Below are 13,155 nucleotides of genomic sequence, written 5' to 3' on the forward strand. Positions count from 1 at the left end.
ACCAAAACTACCCGAACTGGTGTTCGTAACGTAAATTAAGACTTTCTTCGTTGTTTCGAGGAAAAAAAAATTTTGAAAAATTTTCAATTTTTTGAACTTTTTTGCAGGTCCGGGGTCATGAAATTTTTCAAAAATGACTAAGTCCTCATTTCCAGTATTTGAGCAAAAAATACACCAAAACTACCCGAAATGGTGTTCGTAACGTAAATTAAGACTTACTTGGTTGTTTCGAGGAAAAAAAAAATTTTGAAAAATTCTCAATTTTTTGAACTTTTCTGCAGGTCCGGGGTCATGAAATTTTTCAAAAATGACAAAGTCCTCATTTCCAGTATTTGAGCCAAAAATTCACCAAAACTACCCGTAATGGTGTTCGTAACGTAAATTAAGACTTTCTCGGTTGTTTCCAGGAAAAAAAAAAATTTTGAAAAATTTTCAATTTTTTGAACTTTTTTGCAGGTCCGGGGTCATGAAATTTTTCAAAAATGACAAAGTCCTCATTTCCAGTATTTGAGCCAAAAATACACCAAAACTACCTGAAATGGTGTTCGTAACGTAAATTAAGACTTTCTTGGTTGTTTAGAGGAAAAAAAAAATTTTGAAAAATTCTCAATTTTTTGAACTTTTTTGCAGGTCCGGGGTCATGAAATTTTTCAAAAATGACTAAGTCCTCATTTCTAGTATTTGAGCCAAAAATACACCAAAACTACCCGAACTTGTGTTCGTAACATAAATTAAGACTTTCTTGGTTGTTTCGAGGAAAAAAAATTTTTTGAAAAATTTTCAATTTTTTGGACTTTTTTGCAGGTCCAGGGTCGTGAAATTTTTCAAAAATGACTAAATCCTCATTTCCAGTATTTGAGCCAAAAATACACCAAAACTACCTGAAATGGTGTTCGTAACGTAAATTAAGACTTTCTTGGTTGTTTAGAGGAAAAAAAAATTTTGAAAAATTCTCAATTTTTTGAACTTTTTTGCAGGTCCGGGGTCATGAAATTTTTCAAAAATGACTAAGTTCTCATTTCCAGTATTTGAGCCAAAAATACACCAAAACTATCCGAAATGGTGTTCGAAACGTAAATTAAGACTTTCTTGGTTGTTTCGAGGAAAAAAGATTTTGAAAAATTTTCAAATCTTTTAGCTTTTTTTCAAACTTTAGTCTGAAACATTCTATGTATCTTATAGATATCACTTGATTTTATAGATATTATGATCTTATAGATACTTGATCTTGATCTATCACTTTATCATATAGGTACTACATTCCAGATATCACTTGAAGGTTGAGCCAAATGTCATGAAAACATGTCAGAAAGGTATTTTCTTATCATTCTTGGTTGTTACTAGTAGAAAGATTTTTTTTTTGAAAATTTTTCAATTTTTTGAACTTTTTTGCATGTCCGTGGTCATGAAATTTTTCAAAAGAGACTAAGTCCTCATTTCCTGTATTTGAGCCCAAAATACACCAAAACTACCTGAAATGGTGTTCGTAACGTAAATTAAGACTTCCTTGGTTGTTTAGAGGAAAAAAAAAATTTTGAAAAATTCTCAATTTTTTGAACTTTTTTGCAGGTCCGGGGTCATGAAATTTTTCAAAAATGACAAACTCCTCATTTCCAGTATTTGAGCCAAAAATACACCAAAACTACCCGAAATGGTGTTCGTAATGTAAATTAAGACTTTCTCGATTGTTTCGAGGAAAAAAAAATTTTTGAAAAATTTTCAATTTTTTGAACTTTTTTGCAGGTCCGGGGTCATGAAATTTTTAAAAAATGACAAAGTCCTCATTTCCAGTATTTGAGCCAAAAATTCACCAAAACTACCCGAAATGGTGTTCGTAACGTAAATTAAGACTTTCTCGGTTGTTTCGAGGAAAAAAAAAAATTTTGAAAAATTTTCAATTTTTTGAACTTTTTTGCAGGTCCGGGGTCATGAAATTTTTCAAAAATGACAAAGTCCTCATTTCCAGTATTTGAGCCAAAAATACACCAAAACTACCTGAAATGGTGTTCGTAACGTAAATTAAGACTTTCTTGGTTGTTTAGAGGAAAAAAAAAATTTTGAAAAATTCTCAATTTTTTGAACTTTTTTGCAGGTCCGGGGTCATGAAATTTTTCAAAAATGACTAAGTCCTCATTTCTAGTATTTGAGCCAAAAATACACCAAAACTACCCGAACTTGTGTTCGTAACATAAATTAAGACTTTCTTGGTTGTTTCGAGGAAAAAAAATTTTTTGAAAAATTTTCAATTTTTTGGACTTTTTTGCAGGTCCAGGGTCGTGAAATTTTTCAAAAATGACTAAATCCTCATTTCCAGTATTTGAGCCAAAAATACACCAAAACTACCTGAAATGGTGTTCGTAACGTAAATTAAGACTTTCTTGGTTGTTTAGAGGAAAAAAAAATTTTGAAAAATTCTCAATTTTTTGAACTTTTTTGCAGGTCCGGGGTCATGAAATTTTTCAAAAATGACTAAGTTCTCATTTCCAGTATTTGAGCCAAAAATACACCAAAACTATCCGAAATGGTGTTCGAAACGTAAATTAAGACTTTCTTGGTTGTTTCGAGGAAAAAAGATTTTGAAAAATTTTCAAATCTTTTAGCTTTTTTTCAAACTTTAGTCTGAAACATTCTATGTATCTTATAGATATCACTTGATTTTATAGATATTATGATCTTATAGATACTTGATCTTGATCTATCACTTTATCATATAGGTACTACATTCCAGATATCACTTGAAGGTTGAGCCAAATGTCATGAAAACATGTCAGAAAGGTATTTTCTTATCATTCTTGGTTGTTACTAGTAGAAAGATTTTTTTTTTGAAAATTTTTCAATTTTTTGAACTTTTTTGCATGTCCGTGGTCATGAAATTTTTCAAAAGAGACTAAGTCCTCATTTCCTGTATTTGAGCCCAAAATACACCAAAACTACCTGAAATGGTGTTCGTAACGTAAATTAAGACTTCCTTGGTTGTTTAGAGGAAAAAAAAAATTTTGAAAAATTCTCAATTTTTTGAACTTTTTTGCAGGTCCGGGGTCATGAAATTTTTCAAAAATGACAAACTCCTCATTTCCAGTATTTGAGCCAAAAATACACCAAAACTACCCGAAATGGTGTTCGTAATGTAAATTAAGACTTTCTCGATTGTTTCGAGGAAAAAAAAATTTTTGAAAAATTTTCAATTTTTTGAACTTTTTTGCAGGTCCGGGGTCATGAAATTTTTAAAAAATGACAAAGTCCTCATTTCCAGTATTTGAGCCAAAAATTCACCAAAACTACCCGAAATGGTGTTCGTAACGTAAATTAAGACTTTCTCGGTTGTTTCGAGGAAAAAAAAAATTTTGAAAAATTTTCAATTTTTTGAACTTTTTTGCAGGTCCGGGGTCATGAAATTTTTCAAAAATGACTAAGTTCTCATTTCCAGTATTTGACCCAAAAATACACCAAAACTACCCGAACTGGTGTTCGTAACGTAAATTAAGACTTTCTTCGTTGTTTCGAGGAAAAAAAAAATTTTGAAAAATTTTCAATTTTTTGAACTTTTTTGCAGGTCCGGGGTCATGAAATTTTTCAAAAATGACTAAGTCCTCATTTCCAGTATTTGAGCAAAAAATACACCAAAACTACCCGAAATGGTGTTCGTAACGTAAATTAAGACTTACTTGGTTGTTTCGAGGAAAAAAAAAATTTTGAAAAATTCTCAATTTTTTGAACTTTTCTGCAGGTCCGGGGTCATAAAAATTTTTCAAAAACGACAAAGTCCTCATTTCCAGTATTTGAGCCAAAAATTCACCAAAACTACCCGTAATGGTGTTCGTAACGTAAATTAAGACTTTCTCGGTTGTTTCGAGGAAAAAAAAAAATTTTGAAAAATTTTCAATTTTTTGAACTTTTTTGCAGGTCCGGGGTCATGAAATTTTTCAAAAATGACTAAGTTCTCATTTCCAGTATTTGAGCCAAAAATACACCAAAACTATCCGAAATGGTGTTCGAAACGTAAATTAAGACTTTCTTGCTTGTTTCGAGGAAAAAAGATTTGGAAAAATTTTCAAATCTTTTAGCTTTTTCAAACTTTAGTCTGAAACATTCTATGTATCTTATAGATATCACTTGATTTTATAGATATTATGATCTTATAGATACTTGATCTTGATCGATCACTTTATCATATAGGTACTACATTCCAGATATCACTTGAAGGTTGAGCCAAATGTCATGAAAACATGTCAGAAAGGTATTTTCTTATCATTTATGGTTGTTACTACTGTTAAAACTATCCGAAATGATGTTCGAAACGTAAATTAAGACTTTCTTGCTTGTTTCGAGGAAAAAAGATTTGGAAAAATTTTCAAATCTTTTAGCTTTTTGAAACTTTAGTCTGAAACATTCGATGTATCTTATAGATATCACTTGATTTTATAGATATTATGATCTTATAGATACTTGATCTTGATCTATCACTTTATCATATAGGTACTACATTCCAGATATCACTTGAAGGTTGAGCCAAATGTCATTAAAACATGTCAGAAAGGTATTTTCTTATCATTCTTGGTTGTTACTAGTAGAAAGATTTTTTTTGAAAAATTTTCAATTTTTTGAACTTTTTTGCAGGTCCGGGGTCATGAAATTTTTAAAAAATGACAAAGTCCTCATTTCCAGTATTTGAGCCAAAAATTCACCAAAACTACCCGAAATGGTGTTCGTAACGTAAATTAAGACTTTCTCGGTTGTTTCGAGGAAAAAAAAAATTTTGAAAAATTTTCAATTTTTTGAACTTTTTTGCAGGTCCGGGGTCATGAAATTTTTCAAAAATGACTAAGTTCTCATTTCCAGTATTTGACCCAAAAATACACCAAAACTACCCGAACTGGTGTTCGTAACGTAAATTAAGACTTTCTTCGTTGTTTCGAGGAAAAAAAAAATTTTGAAAAATTTTCAATTTTTTGAACTTTTTTGCAGGTCCGGGGTCATGAAATTTTTCAAAAATGACAAACTCCTCATTTCCAGTATTTGACCCAAAAATACACCAAAACTACCTGAAATGGTGTTCGTAACGTAAATTAAGACTTTCTTGGTTGTTTAGAGGAAAAAAAAAATTTTGAAAAATTCTCAATTTTTTGAACTTTTTTGCAGGTCCGGGGTCATGAAATTTTTCAAAAATGACTAAGTCCTCATTTCTAGTATTTGAGCCAAAAATACACCAAAACTACCCGAAATGGTGTTCGTAATGTAAATTAAGACTTTCTTGCTTGTTTCGAGGAAAAAAGATTTGGAAAAATTTTCAAATCTTTTAGCTTTTTCAAACTTTAGTCTGAAACATTCTATGTATCTTATAGATATCACTTGATTTTATAGATATTATGATCTTATAGATACTTGATCTTGATCTATCACTTTATCATATAGGTACTACATTCCAGATATCACTTGAAGGTTGAGCCAAATGTCATGAAAACATGTCAGAAAGGTATTTTCTTATCATTCTTGGTTGTTACTAGTAGAAAGATTTTTTTTGAAAATTTTTCAATTTTTTGAACTTTTTTGCATGTCCGGGGTCATGAAATTTTTCAAAAGAGACTAAGTCCTCATTTCCTGTATTTGAGCCCAAAATACACCAAAACTACCTGAAATGGTGTTCGTAACGTAAATTAAGACTTTCTTGGTTGTTTAGGGGAAAAAAAAAATTTTGAAAAATTTTCAATTTTTTGAACTTTTTTGCAGGTCCGGGGTCATGAAATTTTTCAAAAATGACTAAGTCCTCATTTCTAGTATTTGAGCCAAAAATACACCAAAACTACCCGAAATGGTGTTCGTAACGTAAATTAAGACTTTCTTGGTTGTTTAGAGGAGAAAAAAAAATTTTGAAAAATTTTCAAGTTTTTGAACTTTTTTGCAGGTCCAGGGTCATGAAATTTTTCAAAAATGACTAAGTCCTCATTTCTAGTATTTGAGCCAAAAATACACCAAAACTACCCGAAATGGCGTTCGTAATGTAAATTAAGACTTTCTCAATTGTTTCGAGGAAAAAAAAATTTTGAAAAATTTTCATTTTTTTGAACTTTTTTCCAGGTCCGGGGTCATGAAACTTTTCAAAAATGACTAAGTCCTCATTTCTAGTATTTGATCCAAAAATACACCAAAATCACCCGAAATGGTGTTCGTAACGTAAATTTTGACTTTCTCGGTTGTTTAGAGGAAAAAAAAAATTTTGAAAAATTTTCAATTTTTTGAACATTTTTGCAGGTCCGGGGTCATGAAATTTTTCAAAAATGACTAAGTCCTCATTTCCAGTATTTGAGCCAAAAATTCACCAAAACTACCCGAAATGGTGTTCGTAACGTAAATTAAGACTTTCTCGGTTGTTTCAAGGAAAAAAAAAATTTTGAAAAATTTTTCAATTTTTTGAACTTTTTTGCAGGTCCGGGGTCATGAAATTTTTCAAAAATGACAAAGTCCTCATTTCCAGTATTTGAGCCAAAAATACACCAAAACTACCCGAACTGGTGTTCGTAACATAAATTAAGACTTTCTCGCTTGTTTCGAGGAAAAAAAAAATTTTGAAAAATTTTCAATTTTTTGAACTTTTTTGCAGGTCCGGGGTCATGAAATTTTTCAAAAATGACCAAGTCCTCATTTCCAGTATTTGAGCCAAAAATACACCAAAACTACCCGAAATGGTGTTCGTAACGTAAATTAAGACTTTCTTGGTTGTTTCAAGGAAAAAAAAAATTTTGAAAAATTTTCAATTTTTTGAACTTTTTTGCAGGTCCGGGGTCATGAAATTTTTCAAAAATGACAAAGTCCTCATTTCCAGTATTTGAGCCAAAAATACACCAAAACTACCTGAACTGGTGTTTGTAACATAAATTAAGACTATCTCGCTTGTTTCGAGGAAAAAAAAAATTTTGAAAAATTTTCAATTTTTTGAACTTTTTTGCAGGTCCGGGGTCATGAAATTTTTCAAAAATGACTAAGTTCTCATTTCCAGTATTTGAGCCAAAAATACACCAAAACTATCCGAAATGGTGTTCGAAACGTAAATTAAGACTTTCTTGCTTGTTTCGAGGAAAAAAGATTTGGAAAAATTTTCAAATCTTTTAGCTTTTTCAAACTTCAGTCTGAAACATTCTATGTATCTTATAGATATCACTTGATTTTATAGATATTATGATCTTATAGATACTTGATCTTGATCGATCACTTTATCATATAGGTACTACATTCCAGATATCACTTGAAGGTTGAGCCAAATGTCATTAAAACATGTCAGAAAGGTATTTTCTTATCATTTATGGTTGTTACTAGTAGAAAGATTTTTTTTGAAAATTTTTCAATTTTTTGAACTTTTTTGCATGTCCGGGGTCATGAAATTTTTCAAAAGAGACTAAGTCCTCATTTCCAGTATTTGAGCCAAAAATACACCAAAACTACCCGAACTGGTGTTCGTAACGTAAATTAAGACTTTCTCGCTTGTTTCGAGGAAAAAAAAAATTTTGAAAAATTTTCAATTTTTTGAACTTTTTTGCAGGTCCGGGGTCATGAAATTTTTCAAAAACGACTAAGTTCTCATTTCCAGTATTTGAGCCAAAAATACACCAAAACTATCCGAAATGATGTTCGAAACGTAAATTAAGACTTTCTTGCTTGTTTCGAGGAAAAAAGATTTGGAAAAATTTTCAAATCTTTTAGCTTTTTGAAACTTTAGTCTGAAACATTCGATGTATCTTATAGATATCACTTGATTTTATAGATATTATGATCTTATAGATACTTGATCTTGATCTATCACTTTATCATATAGGTACTACATTCCAGATATCACTTGAAGGTTGAGCCAAATGTCATTAAAACATGTCAGAAAGGTATTTTCTTATCATTCTTGGTTGTTACTAGTAGAAAGATTTTTTTTGAAAATTTTTCAATTTTTTGAACTTTTTTGCATGTCCGGGGTCATGAAATTTTTCAAAAGAGACTAAGTCCTCATTTCCTGTATTTGAGCCCAAAATACACCAAAACTACCTGAAATGGTGTTCGTAACGTAAATTAAGACTTTCTTGGTTGTTTAGAGGAAAAAAAAAATTTTCAATTTTTTGAACTTTTTTGCAGGTCCGGGGTCATAAAATTTTTCAAAAACGACTAAGTTCTCATTTCCAGTATTTGAGCCAAAAATACACCAAAACTATCCGAAATGATGTTCGAAACGTAAATTAAGACTTTCTTGCTTGTTTCGAGGAAAAAAGATTTGGAAAAATTTTCAAATCTTTTAGCTTTTTGAAACTTTAGTCTGAAACATTCGATGTATCTTATAGATATCACTTGATTTTATAGATATTATGATCTTATAGATACTTGATCTTGATCTATCACTTTATCATATAGGTACTACATTCCAGAGATCACTTGAAGGTTGAGCCAAATGTCATTAAAACATGTCAGAAAGGTATTTTCTTATCATTCTTGGTTGTTACTAGTAGAAAGATTTTTTTTGAAAATTTTTCAATTTTTTGAACTTTTTTGCATGTCCGGGGTCATGAAATTTTTCAAAAGAGACTAAGTCCTCATTTCCTGTATTTGAGCCCAAAATACACCAAAACTACCTGAAATGGTGTTCGTAACGTAAATTAAGACTTTCTTGGTTGTTTAGAGGAAAAAAAAAATTTTCAATTTTTTGAACTTTTTTGCAGGTCCGGGGTCATGAAATTTTTCAAAAATGACTAAGTCCTCATTTCTAGTATTTGAGCCAAAAATACACCAAAACTACCCGAAATGGTGTTCGTAATGTAAATTAAGACTTTCTCGATTGTTTCGAGGAAAAAAAAATTTTGAAAAATTTTCAATTTTTTGAACTTTTTTGCAGGTCCGGGGTCATGAAATTTTTCAAGAATGACTAAGTTCTCATTTCCAGTATTTGAGCCAAAAATACACCAAAACTATCCGAAATGGTGTTCGAAACGTAAATTAAGACTTTCTTGCTTGTTTCGAGGAAAAAAGATTTGGAAAAATTTTCAAATCTTTTAGCTTTTTCAAACTTTAGTCTGAAACATTCTATGTATCTTATAGATATCACTTGATTTTATAGATATTATGATCTTATAGATACTTGATCTTGATCTATCACTTTATCATATAGGTACTACATTCCAGATATCACTTGAAGGTTGAGCCAAATGTCATGAAAACATGTCAGAAAGGTATTTTCTTATCATTCTTGGTTGTTACTAGTAGAAAGATTTTTTTTGAAAAATTTTCAATTTTTTGAACTTTTTTGCAGGTCCGGGGTCATGAAATTTTTCAAAAATGACTAAGTCCTCATTTCTAGTATTTGAGCCAAAAATACACCAAAACTACCCGAAATGGTGTTCGTAATGTAAATTAAGACTTTCTCGATTGTTTCGAGGAAAAAAAAAATTTTGAAAAATTTTCAATTTTTTGAACTTTTTTGCAGGTCCGGGGTCATGAAATTTTTCAAAAATCACTAAGTTCTCATTTCCAGTATTTGAGCCAAAAATACACCAAAACTATCCGAAATGGTGTTCGTAACGTAAATTAAGACTTTCTCGGTTGTTTCGAGGAAAACAAATATTTTGAAAAATTTTCAATTTTTTGAACTTTTTTGCAGGTCCGGGGTCATGAAATTTTTCAAAAACGACTAAGTCCTCATTTCTAGTATTTGAGCCAAAAATACACCAAAACTACCCGAAATGGTGTTCGTAATGTAAATTAAGACTTTCTCGGTTGTTTCGAGGAAAACAAATATTTTGAAAAATTTTCAATTTTTTGAACTTTTTTGCAGGTCCGGGGTCATGAAATTTTTCAAAAACGACTAAGTCCTCATTTCTAGTATTTGAGCCAAAAATACACCAAAACTACCCGAAATGGTGTTCGTAATGTAAATTAAGACTTTCTCGATTGTTTCGAGGAAAAAAAAAATTTTGAAAAATTTTCAATTTTTTGAACTTTTTTGCAGGTCCGGGGTCATGAAATTTTTCAAAAATGACTAAGTCCTCATTTCCAGTATTTGAGCCAAAAATTCACCAAAACTACCCAAATGGTGTTCTTAACGTAAATTAAGACTTTCTTGGTTGTTTCGAGGAAAAAAAAAATTTTGAAAAATTCTCAATTTTTTGAACTTTTTTGCAGGTTCGGGGTCATGAAATTTTTCAAAAATGACAAAGTCCTCATTTCCAGTATTTGGGCCAAAAATTCACCAAAACTACCGGAAATGGTTTTCGTAACGTAAATTAAGACCTTCTCGGTTGTTTCGAAGAAAAAAAAATTTTTGAAAAATTTTCAATATTTTGAATTTTTTTGCAGGTCCAGGGTCATGAAATTTTTCAAAAATGACTAAGTTCTCATTTCCAGTATTTGAGCCAAAATACACCAAAACTATCCGAAATGGTGTTCGAAACGTAAATTAAGACTTTCTTGCTTGTTTCGAGGAAAAAAGATTTGGAAAAATTTTCAAATCTTTTAGCTTTTTCAAACTTTAGTCTGAAACATTCTATGTATCTTATAGATATCACTTGATTTTATAGATATTATGATCTTATAGATACTTGATCTTGATCTATCACTTTATCATATTGGTACTACATTCCAGATATCACTTGAAGGTTGAGCCAAATGTCATGAAAACATGTCAGAAAGGTATTTTCTTATCATTCTTGGTTGTTACTAGTAGAAAGATTTTTTTGAAAATTTTTCAATTTTTTGCACTTTTTTGCATGTCCGGGGTCATGAAATTTTTCAAAAGAGACTAAGTCCTCATTTCCAGTATTTGAGCCCAAAATACACCAAAACTACCTGAAATGGTGTTCGTAACGTAAATTAAGACTTTCTTGGTTGTTTAGAGGAAAAAAAAAATTTTGAAAAATTTTCAATTTTTTGAACTTTTTTGCAGGTCCGGGGTCATGAAATTTTTCAAAAATGACTAAGTCCTCATTTCCAGTATTTGAGCCAAAAATTCACCAAAACTACCCGAAATGGTGTTTGTAACGTTAATTAAGACTTTCTCGGTTGTTTTGAGGAAAAAAAAAATTTTGAAAATTTTTAAATTTTTTGAACTGTTTTGCATGTTCGGGGTCATTAAATTTTTCAAAAGAGACTAAGTCCTCATTTCCAGTATTTGAGCCCAAAATACACCAAAACTACCTGAAATGGTGTTCGTAACGTAAATTAATACTTTCTTGGTTGTTTCGAGGAAAAAAAAATTTTTGAAAAATTTTCAATTTTTTAGAATTTTTTGCAGGTCCGGGGTCATGAAATTTTTCAAAAATGACAAAGTCCTCATTTCCAGTATTTGAGCCAAAAATACACCAAAACTACCCGAAATGGTTTTCGCAACGTAAATTAAGACTTTCTCGGTTGTTTCGAGGAAAAAAAAATTTTTGAAAAATTTTCAATTTTTTGAACTTTTTTGCAGGTCCGGGGTCATGAAATTTTTCAAAAATGACTAAGTTCTCATTTCCAGTATTTGAGCCAAAAATACACCAAACTACCCGAAATGGTGTTCGTAACGTAAATTAAGACTTTCTTCGTTGTTTCGAGGAAAAAAAAATTTTGAAAAATTTTCAATTTTTTGAACTTTTTTGCAGGTCCGGGGTCATTAAATTTTTCAAAAATGACTAAGTTCTCATTTCAAGTATTTGAGCCAAAAATACACCAAAACTACCCGAACTGGTGTTCGTAACGTAAATTAAGACTTTCTTCGTTGTTTCGAGGAAAAAAAAATTTTGAAAAATTTTCAATTTTTTGAACTTTTTTGCAGGTCCGGGGTCATGAAATTTTTCAAAAATGACTAAGTTCTCATTTCCAGTATTTGAGCCAAAAATACACCAAAACTATCCGAAATGGTGTTCGAAACGTAAATTAAGACTTTCTTGCTTGTTTCGAGGAAAAAAGATTTTGAAAAATTTTCAAATCTTTTAGCTTTTTCAAACTTTAGTCTGAAACATTCTATGTATCTTATAGATATCACTTGATTTTATAGATATTATGATCTTATAGATACTTGATCTTGATCTATCACTTTATCTGATAGGTACTACTTTCCAGATATCACTTGAAGGTTGAGCCAAATGTCATGAAAACATGTCAGAAAGGTATTTTCTTATCATTCTTGGTTGTTACTAGTAGAAAGATTTTTTTTGAAAATTTTTCAATTTTTTGAACTTTTTTGCAGGTCCAGGGTCATGAAATTTTTCAAAAATGACTAAGTTCTCATTTCCAGTATTTCAGCCAAAAATACACCAAAACTACCCGAACTGGTGTTCGTAACGTAAATTAACATTTTTTTGGTTGTTTCGAGGAAAAAAAAATTTTTGAAAAATTTTCAATTTTTTAGAATTTTTTGCAGGTCCGGGGTCATGAAATTTTTCAAAAATGACTAAGTCCTCATTTCCAATATTTGAGCCAAAAATACACCAAAACTACCCGAAATGGTGTTCGTAACGTAAATTAAGACTTTCTCGGTTGTTTCGAGGAAAAAAAAAATTTTGAAAAATTTTCAATTTTTTGAACTTTTTTGCAGGTTCGGGGTCATGAAATTTTTCAAAAATGACAAAGTTCTCATTTCCAGTATTTGAGCCAAAAATACACCAAAACTACCCGAACTGGTGTTCGTAATGTAAATTAAGACTTTCTCGATTGTTTCGAGGAAAAAAAAAATTTTGAAGAATTTTCAATTTTTTGAACTTTTTTGCAGGTCCGGGGTCATGAAATTTTTCAAAAATGACTAAGTCCTCATTTCTAGTATTTGAGCCAAAAATTCACCAAAACTACCCGAAATGGTGTTCGTAACGTAAATTAAGACTTTCTCGGTTGTTTCGAGAAAAAAAAAATTTTGAAAAATTTTCAATTTTTTGAATTTTCTTGCAGGTCCGGGGTCATGAAATTTTTCAAAAATGACTAAGTTCTCATTTCCAGTATTTGAGCCAAAAATACACCAAAACTATCCGAAATGGTGTTCGAAACGTAAATTAAGACTTTTTTTGCTTGTTTGGAGGAAAAAAGATTTGGAACAATTTTGAAATCTTTTAGCTTTTTCAAACTTTAGTCTGAAACATTCTATGCATCTTATAGATATCACTTGATTTTATAGATATTATGATCTTATAGATACTTGATCTTGATCTATCACTTTATCATATA

The 13,155-nt window shown here is 30.4% G+C and overlaps 1 long non-coding RNA gene across 3 annotated transcripts in view; it reads left to right on the top strand.

The window, feature by feature from the left end:
* LOC135689451 (uncharacterized) overlaps positions 1 to 13,155 on the top strand; it is a 293,016-nt gene that overhangs the window by 67,161 nt on the left and 212,700 nt on the right. The gene's annotated exons all lie outside the window — the stretch shown is intronic.

This window comes from Rhopilema esculentum, chromosome 5, assembly GCF_057945365.1.
Source record: "Rhopilema esculentum isolate cy_ngs chromosome 5, ASM5794536v1, whole genome shotgun sequence".
In the NCBI taxonomy this organism is placed as follows: Eukaryota; Metazoa; Cnidaria; class Scyphozoa; order Rhizostomeae; family Rhizostomatidae; genus Rhopilema; species Rhopilema esculentum.